The following is a 25821-nucleotide window of genomic DNA, read 5'->3' as shown; positions in this document are numbered from 1 at the left end:
CACAGTTGCTTATTTACACATCCAGCAGATTTACATTCACTTGGAGTTTCTGGCCACTTGGTCGAAGTAAATCTGATATTTATGGGGCTTTTTTTTTTTTTAGCTCGTTTTCTCCCCACCAACACCTGAGAAAAGCATATGTTTATTTATCTGCTAGATGTCCCACATTCGTCATGAGCAAGTTACTAACATTCGTTGTTGGGGTACCAGTAAAGTTGGGAACATAAACTCCGAATAAAGAAAGATGAAGGATGCTGAAACGCATCGCCGAGATGAGGTGAACTGCAAAGTCAGGTGATTCTCTCTAATCAACTTATGCCTTTCATATTACATACAGTCATTTGATCCCTCCTTAATATTCAAGTACTGATTATAACAGATTTGTTTTAATTTTTTTGTATTTTTCTTATCTGACTGATATCATTCTTATCTGACTCTTTTTTTTTGCCTGAGAAGCACTTATGTTTTGAAAGGTGCCTCTGATTAGAATTTGTTTGTATGTGTGTTGAGTACACTTAAAATGATGATAATATCTGCTGGTGTAAGTGAGTGAGTGAGTGTGTGTGTGTGTGTGTGTGTTTTCAGGTTTCTAACACAGTCAAATATAGCCTGATTGTCAGGATTTGATGGGACTTAGGAGTTCTGAAGACAGCAGTACGTGGATGTGTATTTGGATTGTAACACACTGATGCAAGTTTACAGCATGGCTGCTAATCTATAGGACCAGGTCCATCAGCAGAACTGGTCCGGCTGTGGAGCTGAGGTTAGGAGGCCACTGACGAGAGTGAAAAGGAAACAGTTTGAGCGATATACTGTAGTAGCAAGTATGTTTTGAAATTCTGCAGAGTGACTGGGGTAGAGGGAGGAAGGGGGGGAGTGCAGGCTGACATTCAGGCAACATTATGTCTCCAGTGTTGTCTAAAGAAGGAAAGAGTGATGGGTCATGATATAAAAAGCTAGAAAAATATGAGAGGCATGAAGAGTCTGGCCTCTCCCGCTTTCTTTTTCCACTAGATGAAACAGGCTCTGTACATCTGTCTCATCTTCCCTTTTTCGGTTGCCCCTGAAAAAGGCCCAACTGAACCTTCTCTCTCTCTCTCTTTCCCTTTCTCTCTACTTGCCTCTCTCCTGCTATCTCTCTCTCTCTCTCTCTCTCTGTCTCTGTTCCTCTCCCTGGTTAGCTCTGACACACTGGTCAGCCTCAGGGTGGAAGAACAGAGGGACTCTGCTATATGGGTTTGTTAGAGGAGATGGAAGGAAGGAGAGAGAGGAGAAACGAGGGGAGAGAGAGAGAGAGAGAGAGAGGGAGGGAGGAGAAGGAGGAGGTGGATGAAAAGAGGAGGAGGAGGAGGGTAGGTTTGGTCAGGAAGAGGGAAAAAGAACCTGTCCATCCAAATGTTAAAGACAAAAGTCAGCGCAGGATTAAATTTTATCACTGCATTGGCCCGTAATTCGGATTTCGCTAAACCTCCTGTGGAAATTAAGATCATTTCCGGTAGGTCACACTGAAAAATGACTTAATTATCCCTTACACGTCTAAAAATGCAGCATAATTCGCACACAGGTATATACTATCTAGTCTGCATCTTCCCACAAAAAAAATTCCTGCTTTTTTTTCCTAAAAATAAATAATAGTAGAAGTTCTCCCAGGGTCCGTATGAGTCGGAGTTACAAGCCATGAAATTAAAGTTTGCGTGGCAACTTTTACGCTCTGCGACGTTTTCATTAAACTAAAAGCAACAAATCAACCTCCACTAATCTTGAACAAAATACATCCTCTTAACTCCCCCAAAACTAAACCAATTAGGTGTCATCATTGTAGTTTACTGATTAGTTAACATCTCGTCACTTTTCTTTTTTTTTTTTAAATCATATGTGGCAGAAAATCTTGAGCTTTCTGTGGGATATTACAAACTACACTGGATTAAATATAAGAAATAAAATGGCTTCTTGTGTATACTTTTTTTGGTTTAAAGATTGTAATGTTCAGTTTTGTGCAACATGTCTGTCTTTTAAATTCTTTGGATAAAATAAAAGGATAAATAAGCGTTCTCATTACATTGCTTAAGAGCTAAATACGCCAACACTAAATTTCCACGTGTTCGCTCTTTGTATCCTGAACCCTTCATACCCACCAGATGAAGCAGTGCGAAACCTGCGAGCAGACAGCAGTGCACTTCTGTCACTGCATTTAACCAAGATATTTAGTTACAATCACACTGAAGCTCCAGCAGAGCGTCCATTAGCCCGTACTGCAGGGGCAAAGCCAGTGCCGAGTCTTTCACACCAGGAGACAGGCTACCACCCGGCACGAAAGCCAAGCCGGTCAATGCCAGTCAGTGATATGCAGTTTGAAACAAACGCCACATGTGTCAGCGGGTACAGTAAGCGTGAGGCCATGTTGTGTAATGTTTAAAGTGATAATGGGTCAGAAATCATGTTTTAAAAACTAACTACCAGATCCAGAACTGAATTAACTGATGTGTAAAAAAAACATTCCCACAGTTAACAATAAATTGGTCCAACAAGAGATGTCAGGTTCAAGGCTTAGACTTGAAGAGACCAAAAACTGACAACATGGCAGCCTGTCTGTCAACAGCGCGCGACTTTTGCCGCACTTTCTGTAGCCTTCAGTCCCCCCACACCCATTTGAGGATAAATTTGTCATCCTTTAAAAGTGGGTCACAAATTTAAACTGTAGTTTCATTTCTTAAAACAGCAGAGCACTCTGGTGTTTGGCAAAAGTTACCCTAACAGGAGCAAATCGTGCATTTACTGGGGACTATTTCAAGCTGCGGATTAACACACAGTTAACCCCCCAGTGAGTGTTTATGGCGCAAAGCGGTTGATTCAAAAGTAAACTAAAGGGAAAAAGCATGTGGCGCATCGCCAAGGATACTTATTCCTGTCTTTTTAATAGTTTTTGGACAACAATAAAACAAAAACCTTCTACTTACTAATAGATACGGTTCACTGCTCGTGTTAACCTTTTCATTAGATTTGTTGACAACATGAAAAAAACACCACCTCCTAAATTGTAGCCTATCCTTTAGATGCCTTTTTAACGATTCCTACAGCCAGGTGAGCCTGCTGCTCGGGTCATAAATAGACGACTGTTTGTGATAAATAATGTTTTGTTTATTGTTTTGTTTAGACTTTAATGAAAGGTGGAGAACTCCAACAAGTTTAAGAAGAGGTGAGTGCGTGAAACGGTATTAGCACGGTATGGAACGCCGGCCTTAAGAAAATAAGGATAAGAACGGGGGGGGGGGGGGGGCGGGTGAAGAAAAAAGTATCAATCGATAGGGTTAAATTATTCATCGTCATTAATTATCGATCGCTCTCCGCTGCCGGCTCGTCCGCCTCGCGCCAGAGTTGAAAGGAGGGAAAGCGCGCTTTATTAAAACCGGCTCGAGCCTCATTGTTTCATGTCCCGCGGCAAAGAAAAAGCTCGAGTTTGGCTCTGCCCGCGCAGGCAGAAAAACACACACACACACACACATATTGCTCCACCTCCCTCCTTTGCGTTCTCCTTCTCTCTCTCTCTCTCTCTCTCTCTCTCTCTCTCCGGACGCGCGGGAGGAGCTTTGGGGAGCCTCGCGCGGTGTTCACGGGGCGGCTGTGTCTCGCGTGGATCGATGAGGGATCAATGGCTCGCGCTGACTAATAGCCAGAGAGCGCCTTTGATCTCGCGGCTGAGAGATCAAAACCTGCGCGAGAGGGAAGAGGAATAGGAAAAGAAACTGCGCCGGCGAGCTGACCTTCACACGAGCACACGCACGCACAAACATACACACCAACACACACACACACACGTAAGCTACGCAAAAACCCACGTATCCTACGCACGCGCACAGCTTTTAGGAATTTGACTGCAGGATATCCTACCAGCAAACAAAACTGTGAGAGATGCATCTCTAACGAACGTGCAGACAAATATGCACGGGACGGATTTCGAGTAGTAACCGATCTGTCTATAGGCTGTGACCGGGGTGATCCACACTCCACCCCGCTTCCACGGTCCAAGTTGTTGCTCTTGATTTTGACTTCCTCAGACAAGGTGATACAGTGAGAACAAGGAAACCATCTGTTGTTTTCTAGGGAACAGATGAGTGTCCTATGGGCTCAACTTCACGCTTATAGAGGAGGAAGAAGTGTAGGTGTGTGTGTGTGTGTGTGCCTTTTGTTTATGTGTGAGGGGTGACGTGTGTGTGTGTGTGTGTGTGTGTGTGGGGGGGGGACAGAGGAGGTGGATGTCTGAAAAACGCGAGAAAATGAAACCTTAAAGCTAAGTTTGTTTGAGATGTAAACAACTGCTGTTCTGTAATGAACTTCAGATTGAAAGCGTACATGTTATCAAGTCCCACACAAGAACATTTTGTGTGTGATGGTAATAATTTAAAGGTTCTGTGGTCGAGTTCGAGTACAGCAACGTCCAAGCTTCCTGTGACGTGTTCTGTTTCTGTTCTGGATACTAATGAGTGCATAGAAACATGCGGTCCTGCAGTGATGATGCGTTAGGAAAGACGGTCCCATTTGGGGTCTCAGAAACAACAGATTTTCTCCACATCTGTGGCTGTTGGTGCAGCACTTTTAAACCCTCCCTAACTCCACATGAGACAAGGATTCGTGTTGTTGGAGTTTGACCCAGTCCACCTTCTGACCTCTCTGAAGCCTCGGATTGGATAATAATTCTTTGTCTGTGAATGACTTCTTGGCAAACAAAAAGAAAATGAATGATAAAATATTTCTGGTGTAGTAGAAAGACTTTGTATGTTTTTATGTGTGAGCCCAGTTTGTGGAAATGGGAAGAGCTTCAATATATTTTTCTTTGTTTAGTGTTTTGTGTTTTGAATACAGTGAGAGGAAAACAAACAATACACATTATTATGGTCATTATTATTAATGCTGCGCATACAGAAGTGGGTTCTGTGGGAACACAAAGGCTTACAGGGACCCGTACTAGTCACTGTGAACCACAACATGAACAGTGTCTCGATTTCCACACTTTCACCTGAGGAGATGCACCTCTCTCCCCCCTCCTCACCACACTCTCTCTATCTCTCTCACTTTAACCCCCCCCCCCCTTCCTCCCCCTTTCTCTGGTCACTGAGTTACTCTCTCTATCGCTCTCACTTCCCGAATTAACCACTCAAGAAGTCACCACCGACTCAATCAATAGCTCATACATAAACCCCGCTATAATCGCTCCCAGTGCCTGCCTGTCTGTCTGCCCCCTCTCCTCCCCTCTCCTCACCCCCCCTCCCTTCTTCATTTTCTAACTGACACTCCTCTTCCTGTCCTCCTGTGTTTCCACTGTTTGTCTTTTTTTATTGTTTTTTTTTTTACGTCTTCATCCTGTCCTCCTAATTATTTCGGACAAGCCCCACTCACATAAAAACATCGAGGATCCATCATCGACACAAAGGCAGATAATCAAGATCGTTCAAAAATAAATCTCCCCACACCTCGACTTCTCAGATAGATAGATAGCTAGATTTCACACAATTTTGACCTAAAATTATGAAATGTCTTATCTTTGGATGACAAAAGTTAGCGAAAGTGAGAGGACGTGGCCAAACAGAACAGACAGCGATAATAATGTCCAATCTAGACTTGTTGTGCACCTTGTGCTAAATACTTACTTTGAAAGGAGACCTGATGCTACTTTCAGAGTATTTTTTTTTTTTGAACTCTTATTGTTTTACTAACCTCGCTGTGTCCCTCTAGGGGGCTTGATATTTGTGTAGCATCCCTCTAAATTTTATTACAGGATCACAGTAATTCTTTTAAGTGCAAGGGCACTATCGGCCCATGTTAGCGTGTCCAGCCAGAATGGGCCCAGTATTGCGTTATAGCAAAGACAAGGAGACATCAATATTGCATTATCTCATGTTTAACTGTGAGACACAGATAGTTGTTTTGGGGGCCTTAAAGATATTGTATTACCAAAGGAGATACAGGCAGACATCCCCACACACACACACACACACACACACACACACACTCACATATGAGGAGGAGGGAGAGAAAAAAGGAGAGAGAGAATAACACACAGAGAATTTTAAAATTATAAGGCCTCCACACACCCTCTGCTCGCACCCCTTCTCTCTATCTGTCTTTCTCTCCCTCTCTCTTTACTCCCTTTTTTTTCTCTGCCTCTCTCTCCTCTCTCCAAAAGTCTTTGATTTGTCCGTATGGTTTGATCTGCGAGAGAGCGAGTTTTGTAAACACATTTTTCACGATCATATCGCCACGGGCAAGGGGAGCGTGAGGCGCGGAGGAAGAAGAAGAGGAGAGGAGAGGAGAGGGAGAGACTCAGAGAGAGAGAGAGAGAGAGAGAGAGTGTGTGTGTGTGTGTGTGTGTGTGAGGGACGTTTAATGAGCGTGCAAGATGGAAAGGATGGAAAGACAGGCTGACAGAAAATACAAGGATGGAGCCTCAAATGTGACTTACTGCTGCACTGCACAGAGCAACAATGACACTCACACACTCACTCACACACACACACACACACACACACACACTCACACACACACACACACACACACACACACACACACACACAGTGGTTGTGATGGTTTTGGTGCAAGTAAAGAAGTGAAGCATCACAGGGGTTGACGAAATGTGAAGCAACAACGAGCAAAAGCAAGTTATTCAGTTTTCCTCATCATGCAGAAGGGGTTGACACTCCAACATTGTGTTTCCCGATATGACACTTCCTGACTGGTGCAGACGTGTAGAGTGTAGAAACACACACACACACACACACACACACACACACACACACACAGAAAGTGATGCATCTCGTTTGGGATGATGAACACTGAAAACAGAGTCTGGAAAAACAGATTATGGGGCGAGCCAATAAAACGCAGAACACAGACGGTAAACACGTCGTGGTGCAAAGCTGAACTAATAAAAGTGCGAGGCTCTCATTGCTTTCGTTTCTTCTTCTTCTTCTTCTGTTTTGTTTTTTTTTTTCACTTGGTTGGAACACTTTCGTTTTTCATCTGGCAGCTGCTAATCCGGTTAGGTTCGATTGGCTCTGGTAATGGCGCTAACCCGTCGCTTCTACACCGGCTCGTCTCCACGGGACGCGGCGGAGAGGAGGCGACTCCGGCCTGACGCTCACAGGGAGCATCAGGCTGGTGTTAATGACGGCACCAGAGACGAAGAAGAAGAATTAGGAGAAGAAGAAGAAGAAGATCGCGTCGCACAGTCCGCTAGAAGTTTAGCATAATTTGCCCCCTGAAACTTTCTAACTTCCCTTCCTACTTGCAGGCATTTTAGGAGATAAATGCAAATTAGCCTAATTATCCGAAACACACACACAGAAATTTGGACTTACTTCTTAGGAAAATCAGCAAACTGCAAAAATAAATTTTCCGACAGTTTTTGCCTTGATATTATTGTTCCCTTCAAAATAAGAGCTAAAATTTGCATGAATGAATTACAACTCGTGTGATGTTGTACATGTAGAGGCCTAAAGTCTAATCACATGCAAGAATTATTGTCGCATGTTATTAATAATAATAATAATAATAATAATAATATGTGCATGCTAAAACCTTCTGATGAATTGGCTTCTGCACAGGCTGAGGTTAGATTCAGGCCATCGCATCTAAAGTGCTTTTCCACTTCGAGATTTGTTTGTTTTCCTAAAAGACGGGGAAACACTCCGCAACAATCCTGCACAAATCCCTCGCGTCAGTCGTTAAAAAAATGATTTTCTTTTCATTTTTCCTTTCCTTCCATTCTTCTTTTTTTTATTTTATTTATTTATTTATTTTACTTACTACTGCCTTTTAGAAAGAAGAATAGCTGCAAGCAGTGAAGTCGGTTGTCAGAATAGGCTGCGTGTGTGTGTGTGTGTGTGTGTGTGTGCATATAGTGCAGTGCAGTGTAGTGTAGCGTTTCCTCTTCCTCTCTCTTTCTTCTCTCAGTCTTTTCTGTCCGGGGAATTGTTCTCAACGTCCACAAACACACTGCAAATACCCGCCGGCCCAGCTGCATCGATTTCTAATTAGACGCCAGGATAATCGTTGGAGAGAGATGAAAAAGGAGAGAGTGATAGCGAGACCGAGTAAATAAATATATAAACTAATTAGAGCCCAGATTAATTGAATGAATATGAGCATTAAAAAGAAACAAAGGTGATCTTGGCGGATAAACCTTTCGTGGACTGAACGGGAAATAAGGCTCATATACACAGAGGAGGAACACAGTCTGAAACGTACACACGAAAACTGGGAGATTAGGGCCTACTTTTTATATGTATATATATTTAAAATATATATGTGTATCATGTTGGTGTATCTGTCGCCTCTGATAAATTCGTTTTAAAATTGTGTGAAGTTCCCCGTCAAGTTTTACGCGACGATCGCTGCGGCGCAGAGATGAATTTTCTCTCCAAGAAAAAAAAAAAACGAGGATGCTGTGCAACAAACTCGCTCTAAAAACAAACAGGAATCTCAATCAGAAGTGGAGGAATATAATCACAAAAAGGCCAAACTGACCCAGAAAGTATGTGCTTGTATAACACAGGCTAAACATATAAGAGTCTGACTGATAATTGCTTGCATGTAACAGGCTGCAGACGCACGACGCTGTGACAGCAATCAACCTTGAGCTAAAGCCACAGCTGGATTATCCAACTTCTCTCCTGTTCAGTCAGACCTCCACCCACCCTCCTCCTCCTCCTCCTCCTCCTCCCTCCGTCTCTCCGTCTCCTGACAGAGTGTGACAGGGGTTAGCCGGGGAGCTCAGGTAGCTCGTTTACTTTAATTAACGTTTCATCATCCTCTGAGCGGGACCGCGCACCGCATATACTCTTTCATGCTGCTCCGTCTCTCATCCCTGTTCTCCATCCATTCATCATCAGCCCTCCCTCTGCATCTCCACGCTCTCTCTCTATCTCTCTGTCTCCTCCTCCTCCTCCACCTTCGGGCTCACCTCTCATCCCCCCACCCCACCTGCTCCCTGTCTCATGTCCACTCAGGCATATACAGGATAATAATTCAAACACTTTCCTTCCTTCGTCCCTTCCTTACTTCCCTCATCTTCCTCCCTCTTCTTTTTTCAACTTTGTTACTTCTTTCCCTCCCATCAAGTTTTTGTTCCTTTCTTTCTTATTATCCTCCCTCTCTCGTATGAGAGAGGAAGCTGAGGAAGATTATTGAACCGTATTGACTTCCTCTGATCATATAATGGAAAATAAACCTTAAACCTTCAGTCGGTGATCATCACCAGGCGAGCAACCAGCGACAGATAAAATCAATTTTAGGTTTCTTTGAGTTTCAATTAGTGAGCAAATGTTTGAAGGAGCAGGACATCTCGATGTCATTGCTGGATCTTAATGCAGATTGTGGCTGTAATGAGTCAACATAATTACTGATTTTCTTTAGTTCAGCTGTATGATTTGTTTGCTCTTGTGTGTAGGGAAGTCAGATCCACAGACGCTCAGGTAGACGCTCACAGTAGTTTCTATGAACAAAGCTGTTTCTGAAAGTTTTTCTAACTTCTGTTAACGCTTAAATGACGCAGGTAACTGCGCGCAAAATGTCTCTGCGTTCTTATAATTTCACACCTCTTACACCTTATTCCATTTATTTATTTTAAAGTCTCAAATAACTCGGACTAAAGCTGATTGATACAAAACACAAAAAAATCTCATTGGCACATCAGCCCCGCTTCTCTTTTTCTAATAAGAGCTGACAGAAAAGTTTAATGAGGTCCACGCCGAGTTGTCACGATGTTTGAGAAAAATAACTTTCGGGAAGATGAGGGCTCATGAAAAAGTGAAATAAATGGCGCCATGAATTAGGATCTTTGACTGTGCTTTTGAAATGAGTAACGATGTGGGCTTATAGCCTATTGAGAGTAAAGCTGTCACTTAGGGTGTTTGGCTTGTCTGAGCAGGCCTGAAGGCTCCTCTCATTAAATCATTTATCCGAGGTTTTCTTCTTGCTGTAATTGGCCCTCACTCTCATTTGAACTTTGAAACATTTTCTCCAGATCATAAAACAACGGTCGTTTTAAGTTTCACCAAAACCTATAATGGTTTATTATGCTACCTGATATGATGTAACTACAAATATGACAGAACTGAAGCAGGTCTTTGTGTGTTTGTACTGATTAGAATTCGACAATAATGATTTCAGGCTACAACACGACAGCCATCTATGGGATTCTGATACACAAACTTGCTTCAAAATCCAAAGCTGGATGTTGCAGGCGAATCACAGAAGAGTTTTATGTTTTGCTAACCTGCTGTTAATGAAAAAGGGATGAAAATGAATCTGTAAAAACTTGAGACTATCACAAACCAATACTGAATCCCCCCTGGAATCGGCTCAGAGCTGGAGTTTGAAACGGCAGCTGTTGTATGAAGCAAAAATAAGATAAGAGAAAAAAGTAAAGTAAATGCAGTTAGACTCAGATGGTTCGGTGGGGTCTGGGCGTGACTCATACACAGCCTGGGACTCAGCATGGAGCATTTTGAGAGTTTAAACACTTTAAAATACTTACAGTGGTAACCGGATTTGGAGCCTTGTGGGGTTAAGAACTTGATGAAATCCGCCGTGCCCGTCGGGACCACGGAGGTGAGCGCTCACATACAAATTGCCATTGATAAAGAGAGAAGGGGAAGCCTCACCATCACACACCTTAAACTCCACCCTTCTTACGCTGCTTCAGACATGAAAAGAAAAAGCAACAACAACAACAACAAAAAAACCTATCCCACCCAGAGTGCACTGCAGCCGGCACCATCTGGGACCCTGGCGGAGGTGAGATTGACATTATTGAAGAAATATTTTTGCTTTGCAGTTGTTTTCAATGGAACCATTAATTTCTGACTGAGGATCAGCCGACTACAAGGCGCTCAATCAATACTGTGTGACGTGCGGGTTTCAGCTTTGTTGAACTCCCAAAGTGTTGACCTTAACCATAGGAGTACAAGTGCAGTCTTGACGAGAGTGCTGCTCCTCGAAGGTGCTATCAATAAGGACACACTGCAAGCCTGTTTGTCTGAATTTCCAGAAATGCACTATGATTAAATGGTGTCACACAGCGGCCACAAAGAAACGCATTAGCGTGACAGAATGCCACTCTTCAAATGGAGCAACTAATCATAGCAGCATCGGGACAGGTAATTAGGACTCGATGCAAACCACAAAATCTATCTGAATGTTGATGCCGTTGGAGTGGCTGAACATTGAACTGTGCAAAGCAGCATTCACAGAGCGAGGATCTTTGCTTGTTTGCAGTGACGTAAACGTCCCACAACAGCGAGGATAATCAGACATCTGTGGCAGAGCTGGACAAAATTAAGCTATAGAAAGAAGGTGTCAAAGTGGATTATTCTTCTTCTTGTTCCCATAACCTGATCCTGAACCTACACATAACAATTTCTCATAGCTTCCTGTGATCCATATCTATCCATCATCCATAAGCCTGAGTGCAGAAGTTAACATTGATGTAAGTGGCCCAGCAAAGACCTGAGAGTTTTAACGTCTGAATCTCAGTTTGTGGACTTGCTCCACCACTGTGAGATGAGCTGGCATGACATGGCACATAGCTTCACGTTAATGCTGCTGTGGATGGATAAGAGAAACCTTGGCTAACACCTGGTCAGACAGGCGTGTTAAACCCCCTTAAGGGTGTCTATTATTACTTTCCTGGTGTCTTTCCCTTTAGTCCACTTGTTATTGTGGCATAACGACTCCATATGATCTAATAAAATGTGGAGGCGTCTGGTTAGCTTGCAGGTTTAAGATGCTGGCTGTATAAGCGCAACGTCCATTTTGCTGTATGTCATAACTTCTCACTCACTCTCCTCATGTTCTGACATGTTTCCATTGTAGCTGTCAAATAATGCAGGAAAGGAAATAATTAAATGTAGCACATGTGGATGGGTTGTTCACTCAGCTGTGAAAATAAAATAAACTATTGGCATCACAAAGTAATACTTGAACAATGAAACAGATTAAACCAACTGTAGCAGTTATGTCACTGATTATAAGCTTCTATGTATATATTCATTTAGCCATTTTTCTAAATTATTCAGTTATTTTGAAACCTTCTAAAATAAACAAATAACCAGTTTGTAATTAATAACTAATGACTCAAAAAACAAATAAACATGCAGTCCACAGAGCCGAGTGAAAATCAACCACATATGCCAAGAATCAAAACATCTTAACACTATTTAAAACAGCTTTGTTTTGTACCACAGATTGTAGTACAGCCTTGTTTTCAGACGGCTTTATATTCCCTGCATGTTGCCGAGTGGGTTACATGGACCTTAGGGTCGTGAAACACATTCAGCACATAGATGAACACAAACTTTGAAGTCGAGAAAAATATTTCAAACACAAACAAGACACAGCAAGCTCAAGAGTTCAACCAGCACAGATTCTGAAATGAATGAACGCGCAGCCTTCGCTTTACACTGTAGGATGCGGTTCACTTTTTACGATGATTATGATTCTGAATGTCAATTCTGCCTGTACTTAATGCTATCGCTGACTCTTCCAATTACACAGACCTCTTGGGCTGATGCATTTCTGCTATATTTCCATGCACACACACACACTCAGATACACACCCAGACCAGCATATCCACACACACACACACACGCAGACATGCACACGCACAAAAATTCAATCTCTGCGTCTTTCTGTGTTTCCCTCTACCACTCTCTTATAAAGACAGACACACACACACACACTCGGAGCCCGTCAGCCCCTGCCCCCGTCGGCCCTCTCGCCTGTGTGTGCGCGTGTCAAATCGAATCTCCACCCCAGTGCGTAGTACACCTGCTGTGCCGGCGTATAATGCGCTGCATACAGTGTGTGCACGATGACGGATTACTGAATTAGACCAATAATGACAAGTGACACTTCTGTTACCGCTCCCTGAGCCACTGCAGAAAGACGGGGAGAGGTGTAAATAAAGAACAGACAGAGCGACACAGAGAGAGAGAGGGAGGGAGGGAGGGAGGGAGAGAGGGAGGGAAGAGGGTGGGATGAAGAAAGCAGAGCAGAGGTGGAAGAAGTCATGGAGACAAATTGGGAATTTTCGGCTTGTTCTGTAAAAATAAATAGGTTCTGTTTCATACGAGTGAAACTTCCCCGTCCTGTGTCTTTTTCGTTCAGTGACACTCAAAATAGTGTAGATTCATGGTGTAATCAGTGGAGAGAGTTCTGTCTTTATATATCGTTCTCCCTCTATATTAATACAAACTTTGAGACGAGGTCCCGCCTGGACTCAACTGGGCTTGAAAGTCGCATGCGTTAAAGGCATCAGCTCTCAGCAGGAAGTAGAAGCAAAACTGTAGCAACCCCACACTTGGCGAGACAGATCTGTTCTGAGAAGTTTTGATGTCTTGAATATGAATGAATATACATGAAATATAGAGCAGGGTAATTTGTGAGTGTCCACAAGGTTGCAAAGCAGAGCAGAGTATCTGCAGGATATCTGGGCCCCCCATGGACCCGGGTCTCCGCAGGCCTGTGCTCAGGATACTAAACCATGCCAAATGAGGAAGAGAAGGTGCAATCCTCCCTGGGACCACATGAATAAATCAGCCTACCACCCGGTGCTTCTGTAGCGAGGGCAAAGACTGACTGGAGGGAAGTACACAAGCACGTGCATTCATTCATTCATTCATACGTGCAGAGGAGAAATTTTACGAAGGAGCATCTTTCATGATACGAACATGAGAATGTGAATATCTGTGTTGGCGCTCTGTCACTGCTGCCAGTTTAAAGGACCATCACCGTCCCTGTATTGTATCATAAAGGGAAATCATCAGGGAATATAAGCCTGGCAAGTCCTCAAGTCACTGTGCCAGTTGTGCTTTTTGCTTGTGAGCCAACGCTGAAAGACACACATGGCTTCCAAAACGTACACCTTCTACACACACTTGATAAGAGAAAACAGGCGCAACAGGGTCTGCTGTGAAGAAGAAGAAGAAGAAGAAGAAGAAGAAGAAGGAGCAGAAGAAGAAGAAGTGAGCACTTAAGTGGAACAAACACACATGTAGAGAAGGAGCAGACGCAATTGAAGTTGGGAAAAGAGAAGCATGAGAGCGAGGGAGCAATAGGGGCAGCACAGAGGAAGGAAGACAGAAAGAAATATTGACAAAGCCAAGATATACACATAAGTCACCCGACACGACCCGCCTGCTCCCTGTATTTTATAGAGCTGCTCTGCGCTGGCGGAACAGCATGACAGGCCAGTTCCTTCAACGGAAAATATGGTCCCTCTCTACCCTCCCGCCTCTCGCACCGCTATCACTCCTGTTTTCTGTCTATCCCACCTGATATCATTCTGTCACCTCTGCGCCAGCCTCTTTTTTTCCCCCCCATCATTTTCTCCACCCCGTTCCCGCGTTTTTATTGCCGCTCTACATTCCACCCGTCATGTTTCACTCCTCCGTTTCCATCCATCTTCATGTCGCTCTCTTAATCCCCTCTCATTTGCTCTCCTCGGCCCTCATCCCTCCCGTTTCTCTTCCTGCTCTCCCGAAGCCGTTTCCGCTTGCTGTCCCATTTCCACCTACTCCTCTCCGTTTCCCTCGTTCTTCCTGATTCATTTCCTCTCCACTATCACTTCCATTCATCCCTCTCCCTCCAATTTGTGCTAGGTACATCACCATCACTCTCTACCCCGGGCTCTCATCTTAACACCTTTCCATCTATATTTCCTCTGACTTCCAAGGTTTTCCTCCCTGGTTTTTAGTTCTGTCACTCCGTCTCTCTATCACCCCTGTAAACTTTATCCATACACTTTTGTTAAACTGAATACTTGGCATTTCCTGCAGCTCATTTCTCCTTCCTTTCTTTTGTCTCTCCCCTCCTCAAAAGAAGCATATGCATTCATCACACTTTGCACTATTTTGCTGTTTACACTCTTGTCTTCTCCCTCCACTTGTACCCCCCCCTCCCTCCCTCCCTCTCTCTCTCTCTCTCTCTCTCTCTCTCTCTCTCTTCTTTTTCATTCTTTCCTTTGGTCTTTCCTTCTCTTCTCTCCCTCTGCATTCCAGCCGGCCCTCCCTCTCTCATCCGCAGCCTGAGCACAGAGCCCCATGTGTCGGAATCAATTAGGGCTGAGAGCCGTCGCGGCCGCTCTTTCACGGAGGTAAATATTAAACTGCACCAAGCACCGAGCAGGAAGAGAGGGAGAGAGAGGAGGGGAGAGAGGGAGCCCTCCGTCCCTAATCCACCGCATCGATCAGGCGGGGATGAGGGTAATATATTATTTTGACAAGATACGATTCTCCGACGCGCACCGCTATCCCCGGCGATCGATTTCTTTTTTCTCTCCTTTTTTCTTTCCCTTTCTCCCCCTCAGCGAGTGGGACAGACTTTGTGTGCTAGTGTGTGTGTGTGTGTGTGTGGTGCGTGCATTTGTGTGTTGTTGTCAAGCGTCTTGGCGTGTGCATGTGCACCGGAGTGTGGATGGGTGACAATAGGAACAGCATTAGGAAATGTGGGGAAGAGATGAGGATGGTGCTGCTAGTAGGTCTGCGCTTTTACAAACAAGCTCCTGTCTAAACAGCTAAATCACACACTCGCCCAAAAGATGGATCGTTGAGAGGAGAATCTGAGAAGCGTATTTTGTGTTTATTTTCTGCGGTATATGCACAAGGCAGGATGTCAGGGCTACAGACAGTCAAACAGCCTGACCTATTGTAAAGTTAAGTGTCCTCCCCTGCACGGTCCCCTCTGCTCCCGTGCCTCCCCTCTATATCGCTTTGTAAACTGTGTCTAAATGCTAAATTCCCAGATCAATTTTTTTTATTCAACCTCTCTCCCCCATCAATGCGCTCCCTCTGCCCCCTGCCTCTGTCCTCAAACAGCTTCATGTCTTGCTGTCCTCCAGTGATGGAGGGTGTCCTACCAGCCTTATGTATGTCTGCGTGTGTGAGTGCAATTTATTCTCACAGCAGGCTGCAAAAGCAGAAGTTTTTACATCACATCCTATGGAAAAATCAGAGACATTTTAGCATTGCTGAAGTCTGATTGTATCAGAAAACATTAGGTGATGTCTTTTGATATTAATCAAGTGAGCTGACAGTGTCAAACCCACTGGGGAACAACAGCTCTAAATCTACATGCAGCTTTTAGCTCATTTTCTGTTTCATAGGTCTCATCAACCCCCTAAAAAAATAATGAGCAGCCATTTCTGTCTGAAACTCTTGGATAAGGTGAAAATCAAGGAGCTGGTGGAGACCAAAATGTAGCAAAAAGGCCTGTGAATGCTGGACACTCATCGGGTGGCAAGAAACATCATTTCACTGCTGCTCCTACTTCATTGTGTCTGTCGGATGTGAAAGGAGGCAAATGTTAACAAACAGGTTAGCTGTCACTAATGACCCTGCAAACTACAGAATGACAATTCACTGACAGATTTTTGTAAGTCCAATCCCAGTGTTTTTAAAATGACTGATTCCTGCAATATCTATCCATGGCAACTGCATTGTAATTCATCTGAAGTGAAAGATTGTGGCTACAGTAATAGAAAAGAAGCAAATATTAATTGCACAGGAGACGAGGATGTGCCACACACCATTTCACCCTCCGCACCATGACACAATGTCTACATAGCCTGCACACAAGCAGAGCAGTAACAGCAGGAGCTTCAGCGTCACACAGGAAGTCTTCAGGCACTGTACAGTATGTCACCTGCGTTTTGGCGGCCCTCAGTGCCAAAGCCAAAGCCAGAGCCAGAACTAGCTTCTTATCTGTCCTGTAGCCTTTAACTCACCAATGACTAAGAGTTAGTCAGAGATTTACTCTTGTTTGACCTCTTGCAATAGGTATCTCTACTTTTCTCTTCTTAGTGTCTTCCATCAACATGCTCTCTGGTCTCTACACCTCTGCCACAAAGACTGTGGAGGCTGCTGAGCCTGATTCTGTTTACTGGTTGCCCGGCTCTGGTTCTGATGGCCATTCCAGCTCTTCCCAGACATCCGTGCTAGTGGCGTAAACATAAATACTACATGGTGCTCTGAGCTCAGCTAGCTGTACGGCTAACTGGGCTAACTAGGCAATGGCGGCTAAAGTTAGCAGCAGTTAGTGGTCACTTTGGCAACGTGTAAAGCTATCTGTCCATCACAGATTTGAGGCAGAGTAGCCGCAGACATCAGAGGGAAAAACAGCAAACATTTTCTCCATAATGTATGTATGCACATGTATAATGTGAAGAGTTAGTTTAAGAAGTTTAAGAACAGGCATTAGAGTGGGACGGATTACAAATCAGTGTACCATCAAATTATTTTGAATCTGCTATTTTAGGGTAAACTAACTACATAATGTTCCTTTAAAGCAGCCCACACTTTTCAAAGACGTCATATGAATAAACCGGCCTTATGCATGAGTGTCTGATTGGATATGTGAGCACTTCTGCATGCAGACCCGATGACTCCAGCAGACAGCAGAAATACAACCCAGAGGATGATGTGTGTTGCAATACAGAGCACTAACTATCAAGGTTATGCAGCTCATGTGAGTGGGCACAATTAAATAAACAAATTATATTTGCAAGTATGTGTATGCATTCTAGAAGACACAATATCTCAGCTCCAACCTGTCCTTCTGAGTGTTTTGCTGATATAAACACACACAAGTCTTGCCTTTACATGCACCCAACCAGTTTCCTCTCCCTGAAAGCTCAGTCCAAACAAGCACGACAACACCCGCTGGTGACTCCACCCGCTCACTACGCTCCCTCTCTTACTCCTTGTCTCCCACGTTCTCTGTTTCTGCCTGCCGCGACTTAGTTTTCCTCTTTCTTTCTGTCCGCTCTTGCTTTTATTGTGCCATTTTCTGCCACTTTGGTCCAAGAAAGGGAGTCCGTAATGCAATCTCTCCCCCTCTCCGTCCCCTGCTGTGAGGGAGAGTAGCTTGGCCTGTGTGCTGGGCCGGGGAGAAGGGGGAGAGACGGGGTCAAGGTGAGCTCTAATACACTATTGATCCGCCCCAATTGAAAACCTGATGGAAATTTTACCCCCCCTCCCCTTCCTCCTCCCTCATCCTTCCCCTGCACCCCACTCTCTCTTTCTGTCCCCCCCCCCTCCTTTCCTCTGCCCCCCCTTCCTATCTTCCACTCTTCTCTTCCCCTATGTCTTTTTTCCTTCTCTGTGTGTATCCTCCCCGGTGTCTGGAGTCTTCCTCTTTTTCAGCTTCCATCCCCGTTCACTCCAATCTGTTTTCTCTCCCAGCTGAATGTCTCTTTCAACCACTGACCACTTTCTCTCCCTTGCCATCTATCTTAGTGCCAGGCAGTGCTCTGCCTCCATGTCTCTTAAACCACACCTTTAATCATTTCCTGTCTTCTCCTCTCCTCTTTTTGGTCTCGCCATCTCCCCTTTTCAAGCGTCTTCCTCCCTTTTCTCTTTAAATCCCTTGCTAACCCACCCCTCCCTGCTGTTTCTGTCTCTCTCACTCCTTTTCCCTCATCCCCCTCTCTGAGTGTGCATCAGATGGTCCATTTCTCTCTAACCCAGTGCATATTGATCCTTATGGCAGTAGCATGCAGGGTGAGGGCTGTGAAGACCACTGCTACAGTGTATTAAACGCCACAAACGCTTTGGACGCGGGGCTTGAGACACGCCTCCCCGGCAGGGCCCTGTCAATAGCTGCTCCCTCCTGTCAACAGCAGCCAAATGGCCTCTCAATCTGGGACTTGTGATGGGCTCCAGATTGGTACAGAAACTGCAGTGGATGCATTATGGAAAAATAGACAGACTCTTGATAGCAGAAAAGCCAGGATAAAGAATGAAATTCAAAATAAGGAGATATATAAGTAATTTTCACTATCATGGTGAGCAGGTTTTAAAACAAACAAACAAAACAAAAAAAAACCCAGATGAATTCAGCATTGATGTAAGTCAATAAAAATCATGTAAAATCTGATACCTAAAATTTTGTACAACAAAATCTATGACCTCTGCTTTCAATTTGCTCCATTCTTTGGCTTAACGGGCTTCATAATAACACACTGTTGTCCTGCAGTTATGTGCAACAGCAATTATGGACGCAGTTGAGTGTGCTATATACTGCTCAAGCACATCAAACAAAAGAGGCGCAAACACTGGAAAGGCCTGAACAATAGAGATGGCAGCAACAGAAGTAAACCTTTCACAGCTACCCATTACTTTCCCACTTAACAAGACAGACCACAACCTCTCCCTCTCTCTGACTCTATGCAGAGTTGGCTGCTATCACCGCACTGCTTGAGTGGGAGATAAATGGAGTGAGTGCACGTATGTGTGCGTTTGATTTATGTACTGTTGTGTACGTGTCAGGCGGCCGAGCTATCAGGACCACCATCTCCCAATAGACACAGAAATGCTACAGCAGTAGAGGGACCCTTCTGTCGACCCCGAGACCTCTGATACACATCTGGAACAACAGAGCACGCCGAGTGGGGATTGGAGGGGTTTGTTGGAGTAGGAGGAAGGGGGCGAGGAGGAGGAGGAGGATGGGCGACACGTTCATTACTTCGGTGCTTTTTTTCCCCATTCTCATTCAAAGGAGATTCGTCCGCTCACTCTCTGTCTCTTTACCTCCGTCTATTTCTTCTCTCCGCTTTCACCTCAAGCTCAGCGTTACAACTTGAGTCCACTCTCACAGGAATAATCTCACAGGTAGCACAGCTCCGACATGCAGACTGGAGGTCTTGGTTGGCTGTGTTTTTTTTCCCCATTAAGCTTCTGTGAACAGTGTCAAGGGTTACTTTTGTATGATCCTGATCTCATGAGAAATCCATGGATTAAAAAAAAAAGCTAAAAAAGTTTAAAAAAACAAAACACAAGCAAAGCCTTTTGTACAACCGTTTAAAAAAGATCCATTTCATCTCTCACTCCAACCTCTGCTTGAGCTTTTAACAGTTTTCCTTACAGCCAGGTTGATCTAGTTTTAAGTAATATTTTATTTTGTGGGTGTGGTAAAACATTAGAACTGTGTAAAATAATCACATCTCACAGTCTGCAATATTTTTGCTACGTTTTCTGTTTCTAACTCGTCCACTAGCTGGCATTCAGGGTTCAGACACCTGTTTTATTTTCCCACTTTTCTCTTTCAATCACTCTTTTCTCCTCTCTCCTCACTGTCTCCTCTCTTTCTCCCCCCCCCCCCTTCACCCTCTCCATCTATTTCTTTCTCTCTAGGAAGGAATCAGTCTCACCTTAATTGCTCTTAAATCGGATTAATGACTGACCGGGGACAACTTGACTTAATCTCTCTTCTAGTAAATCTCTTCCTCTCCGCTCTTCTCGTACATCACTCTTAAACATTTTATCCTCTCTTGTTCCCTTTATCTCTTGTCCTCCCTTTTTCTGTCTTCATCCCTTTCTCCATCACTCTCCTTTCTTCTCCTCCTCTTCCAGCATCACCTTTTTCTTGTTTGCTTTGCTCTCGGTTACCTCCTCTCCCTCCTTCTTTCTCAATTTCATCTCCGTCCTTCTTCCTCCCCTCCATTACTCCCCTGTGAGTCAATCATTCTTTCATCTTTTTTGGACGCACTCTGTCATGCTTCAGCTCTGCTTGTCATCCGGGTCCCTTCATCATTTTTCTCCTCTTGTTTTCACACTCTTTCGACAACTTTCTATCATCCTTTAACTTTGTCATCCTGAGATTTTGCCAAACCGTCTTTTACTTGGCTGTCACTCCATCAGTCCATTCTCCACTCTCTCTCTCTCTATAAGGCTGGTCAGTCGCAGGGTGTTGTGTACGTATGCGTTAGCGCACGTCGATGTGCTCCCGTCATTGCCTCTTAAGTGCTTTGGCAATACTAGGGATCTGCTGTCATGCCAGTGCAACTAATCTCAATCGAATTACATTGAACTTGTATTGAGACGGAGACAGAGGACACGAGTGTCCGTCTGTGCGATTGCTCAGGCGGCTCTCGGGCACCTGATGTGAGAAAACACACATGCGCGTTCGGGAAATTCGGTTTTTGTTGACAGTGACATCATTTTGAGCACAAACCTAAATGAGATTCATGCCTGTAAGACCACGTCAAGAAATAAAAAGTGCATTACAGTTCAAAACAGCTGCTGCCGTGTCATACTGGGGCGATCCCTCTTAAAGGGTATAAGGGCAAAGAGACTGTGCCACCTTCCAAACCCCTGCAGTTCAAAAAAACTGAGGGGAAAAAAAAAAAAGAAGCCAGCCTTGTGGACAAAAGCTCATTTTCCTCTTGGTTGCACACTGCTGCAGGCGGGCTAACATGCCACAGGAGAATTCAACCACTCATACACCTTTGTTTTCCTCGGGTTTTTCTCAACTTTACACACAGCAGCAGAGCCACAACCGAGAGGAGCGAACCAGGATTTCTATGTCAGCCCAGAAGGCGTGTGCATGGCCTGTCCAGCCTGAAGCGAATTTGATGATCTGAGCTGCCACAAAGTCAACCCCCACACCCGCTTCTTCTTTTTTTTTTTTTTCTTCATTGTGACAGTGGGAGAAAAAGAAGATTGTGTCATTGCCAAATGCAGGCACATTTGTTCACCTTCCAGTTCTGCTTTGAGCCACTTCCACGTCTCCTTCTTCCTCCCATTTCTCTCTCCTCTCCACTCACCAACTCTTCCATTCCCCCCACCTCCCAACCTTTGCATGTCCATCTCCTTTCACAGCAGTCCTGTATGTGTCCTCTCTCTCTCTCTCTCTCTCTCTCTTTCACACGGTGCAGTCAGGATTAAGCATTTATCTCGGTGGTCCTCCTTTCAGCCCTAAACGCCCGTGAGGACGATAAGAGTCGCTGGGATTTGTCAAATTGTGCGCCATTGATTAACTGACCTTTCACGCCTGCAAGTCTCTCAGCCACTCCACTAACTGCCGACAGGCTAGATAGAGAGATAGATGGATACATCTGGCTGTTATTATTGTGTACAAGTTTGTAGTTACCAGGTGTGGCAGCGAGAGACAACAGGGGTACGAGGGCCACGAGAGAGGAGGGGGGTGGAGGATGAGGGGGAGGGGAAGAGGGACAGGGGCCTGGAGATGGTGTGAAAGATACAGAGGAGTCCTTCAATTGCCCTATTGGCTTGGAGTGTAACAGGTAGAAGTGTGTCCACACCCAAACGCATGTTGAATAATGAACAATAAAGCACAAATTTTAAGGTGCGCCATGGGGCTAATGTCAGACAGGAAGAATGGCTGGCTGGCTGGCTGAAGGAGAATCCTCCTGCATATGGTTGGAAATGGCCAAAGGCGATTGCATGGCGCATTGAACACCTTGGATTATTCACAGACAGGTCTGTGCTGTTTCACCGCTGACACGTTTTTAAAGGCAATAAAGAGGTTTCTCAAAATGTTGCACACAATCCAGACCCAAAAAAAAAAACAAAAACAAAAAAACACCCTGAATCCAAAGCTGATTAAAGTATCTGAACAAGAAAAAGCTGCCCGTCATGACACAATCAAATCTAACAGACGCCCAGAGAGCGTCAGTCTCACTGATTTCACGTTGTGCTGTAACATATCTTTCAAATTAAAAAGTGTCAGCTGCAAGTGTCACAATTTTTAACTCCAAACTGCACATTTGTGGTCTTCACTTTTATATCAACAACACGTGACTCGTCCCGTGGAGAAACATCAATATGAAAAGTATGGTGTTTCCACGAGCGTGCTTTTAAAGACAAATGAAGGGCAAGTGAAACAGGGAAGCGGCGAAGAAAAGCGAGGCTGAGTACGATGATGATGAGGAGGAGGAGGACGAAGAGGAGGACGTTCACTCACCTGGACTTCCGCGTCGCCCCGCCTCAGAGGCCGAAGCCCGATCACCGTCTCTCGGACTGGACTGGAGTTTATTTGCCGCTGCGCCTGTTCCAACCCGGGAGGGAGGGAGGGAGGAAGGGAGGAGGCGGGAGGGACAAGTGCCGCTGCTGCACTGCACGAAGGCGTCACTAAAAACAGCAGATGATAAATTTAATTTCCATCTTGTATATAAATATATAGAGAGATATAATTTCATTCAAATTGTAATAAATGAAAGCACAGTAAATAAAGTGCGGGTCCAGCTGAGTGGAGCCGATCCTGGAACTGCTGCTGTGCTGTTTTCCCACAGGACCACCGCTGCCCCTCAGACCGCAGATCAATCACCCTATTTACTCTTTACTGTCAAACAGTAACGGAGACAGCGAGAGGCAGGAAGAGATGCCAGTGTGAGAAAAATTACTATAATGCCCCTTTAATGGCTTAAATAGCGCGTCTTTATCCACACCTTTTTTTTTGTCAATGACCTTAACGCACTTGATGGGATTTCTTCTCTTCCGAATTCAAATCGCTACGAAATTCCAACAAAATCCCCAGAGTGACTTTGCATGTATTTATATTAAAACCTCGTGAAATGTCTATAGGAGGTTATAGCTCTTTTTACGCACGGGGTGCATCCGGGTTTACCTGCACACAGCGCGGATACAGAGGCCCTGAACGCAGCTCAGCGAGAGGCTCTGCTGTCTTGTTATCGATATATGAGAAGCTTGCTGGAAAGGATATTGACCGCACTAACTAGCCGCACTTTGATCATACGAAACTGCTTTCCAGATGACAACACATTAAGGATGAGAGCATTTTTAAAAAATCAAACCCGCCCCTCGCACCTGTCAGAAGTTTCTTTTTCCGAATGAGATGGAGATGAGGAGAGGTGAGAGCCCCCATAGGTCGACTGCCTCGATGAATAAAAGAAAGCCAATAGTCTATGTCCAAAAAAAAGAGGGAAAAAGGAAGAACAGAAAAAAAAATGGGAAGGGGAGGTTACATCCCAAATCTTAATTCTTCACCGAGGAGGCACGATCACAACCCGAAAATTAATAATGTTTCAAAGAATATATTAGACATGAAAAAGCTCGAGAGACTTTAAAAAAAAGGGAATCTAATATAACATAATAACGCTCTAAAAATAAAGCAAAAAAGAATAGATCCACAGATGATAAATTAAAAATATTTATATTTGCCTTTCCTGGAAGTGACAGCGAGTACATCACAAGTGAAGTGAGCAGCAGTAAATTAGTGTCTTATATTTTTAAAGGTTAAAAAAAAAAAATCTACTGACGTGAACAAAATAAATTCTCTAACGATTGTGATGATAATAATGTGGCAGAATAATCGAAAATAAAGCGGTGGAGTTTCATTTGAATCGGGACGCTTTGAGAAATAAACTGTTGAGTGCAGATTATTCGTTCGATATGACGAGAATTATTTTGTTTTTAAACGAAAATGTTTTATCTTGCTAATTATATGAGATCAGGTAATAATGCAATAAATTATTATTATTATTATTATTATTGTTGTTGTTGTTATTAGGCCCGTAAATAAATGGATCAGACAAGTGCCGTCAGTGGCTGCAGACATATTTAGAATAACTAACTGCGCAGTCTGTGGTCAATAGCAGAAGGCGCTGATATTAGAACAAATGTAATTGGACGGGTTAACGAGTTCAAAGCCGGCCGTGGCGAGGTGAAGCATGGAGGAGGGGAGGGTGAGTGACGTGGGGAGAAATTTCCCCAAATGCCATTTAATGTCGGAAATATTTCCACCAAGTATTGACAGCACAGAGACGGATGAGACGGCCGGCGAGAGGAAGCACAAAACCAGGGAAATAATCCAATTAAACGGCCGGAGAGGAGAGAAGAGGAGAGGTTCAACACGTTGGCCTCAAAGTTCTCACACACACACACACACACACACACACACACACAGCCAAGAAACAACTTTTGAAGATGTCAGAAAACAAACGATCAGAATCAAAAAGACTGTAATTTATTTATTTATTACTCGTTTTAAAAAACAAACACATCTAGAATATATTTATTATTATATGTCTATGCTTATAATAATAAGCATGCTGCAAAAAAAAAAAAAAATCTCAACTGCACATTAAATAAAATAAACTCAGCTAACTTCCCCGTTTGCAAATGCTGTTTTTTCATCAGACACACTCTTTTACACTTTTACACACACACACACACGCTCACGAGTTAAAACTTTGATGAGGCAGGCTGGAGTTGTGGAAAGTTAGACGTGAATAATTAACGGCAGAAAAACAACATTGGTTGGGGTTAGGCTGGATCCATTGATCGATCTCTTAATCTGCAATAGTTACATGCATGTATTGATTTACAAACACTGTTTATCTGGAAATATACTGGCACAAATAATTGATAGGAGTACACCCACGGCGCGCATAAATATGCATCAAAGTTGTAAGGGGGTAAACACCAAAAAGAGAGGAAAAAAAAAAAAATCTGAGGAGAAACCAGTGGATTCACATAAAGATTATTCCAAATATATTTTTTTTTCCCAGTTTGGCTCCGCGCTGTATTGATGCGCTCACTTCTGAAACGAACTCCCTTGCGAGCATGTAAGCACACGCAGAAATCACCGGCTTCAGTCCTGATGGGGTAAACTTCGGCATTTTCTTTTGGTGAAAACATTGACTGGTGGTCACAGACAGTCCACGAGTTGTTACTGCTGCTGCTGCTGCTGCTGCTGCTGCGGGTTTGCAAAGAATCAGGAAAAATAAAAAGGAAAAATTGATAGGAAAAATTGCTGACAAACTCTCTGACGGACTCTTCACGCCAGGTGGGTGAACTTGAAATCAACTCCAACTTTAAGCCGAGAAACTAAAACAAACGACTGATTAATTAATTATCAAACCGATCATCGATTAATTAAAAATTAATTACAAACCAAAATATTATCACGTGTCATTACATCTATAAGCATGATGGCACAAGCGGCGTGACGCACACAAATAAAATCCGCCTGAGCATAAATATCACACGCACACACATTCACACTCA

At 43.9% G+C, this 25821-nt stretch overlaps 1 protein-coding gene across 1 annotated transcript in view; it reads right to left on the bottom strand.

Moving 5' to 3' along the window:
• Window positions 1-25821, bottom strand: part of erfl1 (Ets2 repressor factor like 1) — a 49301-nt gene that overhangs the window by 12682 nt on the left and 10798 nt on the right. Inside the window, exon 2 of the mRNA XM_046400634.1 lies at window positions 22757-22923. The gene's annotated coding sequence lies outside the window, so the exon portion shown is untranslated. The remainder of the gene's footprint in view (window positions 1-22756; window positions 22924-25821) is intronic.

Source organism: Scatophagus argus, chromosome 9, assembly GCF_020382885.2.
Source record: "Scatophagus argus isolate fScaArg1 chromosome 9, fScaArg1.pri, whole genome shotgun sequence".
Taxonomy (NCBI): domain Eukaryota; kingdom Metazoa; phylum Chordata; class Actinopteri; family Scatophagidae; genus Scatophagus; species Scatophagus argus.
This window is presented reverse-complemented; position numbering and strand designations above follow the sequence as displayed.